Here is a 2,647-nt window from a genome sequence, read left to right as displayed (position 1 = left end):
CACTGCTCAAACCTCTAGGGGGGCATACAGATGGGCAGGCTGTGGGGCTCCAACCCCACCGCTGTGTCTAGAGGTGAATGTTTACAGCTCCTGAGCCTGAGGGCCCCGTGGGTGAGTGTTGCGGGGTGCTTTTTTAGTTTGCTGTCTATAGGGAGCTTGTGTTAATCAGCTCAATTCGACGCTCTACCTTGTTGCAAGGACAGAGGACCTTCCGTATCCTGGGTTCTTGCCTTGGTTTACCAGAAGAATCAGATCAAAGGCTTGGAGAATGAGTGAAAAGTTTTATTGAGTGGAAGCAGCTCTCCACCAACAGGGGAGCCAGAAGGGAGATAGTTTCCCCTGGAGCTGGGCCGCTCAGCGGCCCTGGCTGTCCTCCAGCTGCCCCAGCCAAGCTCCACCTCGTCCCATTGACGGATGGCCTTAGCATGCCGGCGTCTGTCAGTGTGCTCTTCCACTGGTGTGCTCCCTAAACCTACTCTCACCATCCAGCCGCTTGTGTCTTCTTCTGCCCTTGTGCTCCTTTCAACATTTGGAAGCCTGAGTGTCTGCCCGCTGGGACTTGGGTTTTTATAGTCCCAGGATGGGGGTGTGGTAGGCAAGGGTGGTCTTGGAAAATGCAACATTTGGGCGCGAAAGCAGGAGTGCCTGTCCTCACCTAGGTCCGTGGGGGTGGAGACCTAGCCAGGGACTCGCCTTTCTCTACCCATCACTTCCCTGCCCCACTCTTGTATCAGGGACACAGCAGCCAGGCTCCTGAGCAGGCAGAACTGCTACTGACCAGGGCCACATTAAACTTATAACCTCCAGCCAAAGCCATGCAGAACTATCAGGGTATCTAATTCTGTCATACAACACAGGGGGACCAGACTTTTGGACAGGAGATTACCCTATGTATTGTAACCAAGGACCCCCTCACTCCCATGAGATACCCTGCAGCTGAGAAAAAGAATAAATAAGTCTGCGTCCTGACAAGGAAGGCTATTCCTAAGAGACTGTTGAGAGCAGCAACCATATATGAAAGATTCCCTATTATTTAATGTATTCACAATAATCGTATGTTGTTTAACTCCTTAAAAATACACACATATTTTGCAAAGGCTGTTTAAAAAATAAAATAAAATAAAATAAAATAAGTACACACGTAGTTGGAGTTTCCCAAACTAAGAGAGGGAAAAAAAAAAAAAATAAGCCATGGGCCTTTCTTCAGGTATTACACTTGACTGTACAGATACTTCTGTCTGAATTCTGCAGAATTGGGCAGTGAGTGCTGCCTTATGAGGTCAACTCCCAAGAGTAGCTCATCAATATCTCATCTCTACCCCTTTTCTATTTTATGCCATTTCAAAGAGCCCAACTGTCATCTGTGCGCACCAAAACTACTCTATAAATGCTGGTGGGATTTGTGGACCTCAGCTCCATACTGATACACAAATTACTGCAGCTGTTTGAGGTTATTTGTATTTATGAGGCCATGTGAACATTTTATTTCTTGGGCCAGTACAGCTAGAAAGACAAAATGTGGTCTCTAGTGAAAACCAATTGCCCATTCGTTAGAATTTAAGCCCACATTTTGCACTCAGCATTGTGTGAGATTTACAAGATCCATCAGGGATAATTGCTGCCTTTTGGAAATTTGCACTGTGAAAGAGAAAGCATGTAAGTATAAATAGGGAACATAGGTATCTGAAAAAATTTACACTGCCCTTTGGCAGCTGTCCATTGTCACCAGAGAGGAGAGATTGCGTGATGTTTCCCCAGAGGCCTCACATGGTGGCCCGTCATCCCTTGGCAACTTTGCCAGGCCCAGCTCAGCCCACAAGCTTGGAAATTTAATTTTGCCCCTGTCCCTTAGAGGCAGGCTTATATTAAATAAGCTCAAAGAACTGATAGTAAAAGGCTGAACACCAACTTACTTATTCATTTGAGAAATTATTAAGGAAACAGAAGACTCACATTTGTATGACCAGTGGATTTTCTGACTACTGAGGGACTTAAGAAGCAGGCCTGCTCAGTTAGCAATAATCATGCCTTGGATAAACCTCACTGGCCATGATACTGCCACTTCACAAAGCTGCCAGCCTGCTCAGGATGTGAAGGCTGTTGAGGTGGGTAAAATCAGAACAATGGAAATTGATCAGACAAGGATTTGATGGCATCCCGCTGAGCTCCCCTGAGCATCCATCTCCTGTTGGGGATGGCCAAGAACTCACTTTGAGACCAAAATGCCCATGGAGGAGTGCCCCGTGGAGATGAGACACATACTGAACTGCATTGGTGAAGTAGGTCCTTATTATTATGGGGTCCAAAAGGAAAACATACAAAGGTGACTGGCCTCAAGGGGAAATAGCTATTGGTGGAAGAAAGAGAAATTGTTTTTATAACCTTCTTTCAAATGTTGGGCTGAATTCTATTCCTGATATTGCTGGCTAATAATCATGTCAATGGTAAATCCCCTCACTTGTTGATGCCTTAGTTTCTCCATCTAGGAATGAGATCTATATACTACCTTTCCTCTTCTGCTTGCTCTGGAGTGTAAGGTACAAAGAGGAGTTGCTTATACTATTACAGTAGGTAGCTAGTTAGGCATGAGTAGGGCAGGAGAGGGCTCCCCCCAACCCACCAGGAATGTCAGGCGACCATCAGGTGA

At 46.1% G+C, this 2,647-nt stretch overlaps 1 pseudogene; it reads right to left on the bottom strand.

The window, feature by feature from the left end:
- Positions 1 to 2,007: 2,007 nt before the first annotated feature.
- LOC123570695 (U4 spliceosomal RNA) lies at positions 2,008 to 2,073 on the bottom strand (annotated as a pseudogene).
- Between the last annotated feature and the right edge of the window lie 574 nt (positions 2,074 to 2,647).

Source organism: Macaca fascicularis, chromosome 1, assembly GCF_037993035.2.
Source record: "Macaca fascicularis isolate 582-1 chromosome 1, T2T-MFA8v1.1".
NCBI lineage: Eukaryota > Metazoa > Chordata > Mammalia > Primates > Cercopithecidae > Macaca > Macaca fascicularis.
Note: the sequence above shows the minus strand (reverse complement) of the source record. Positions and strands in the feature narration are given on the sequence as shown.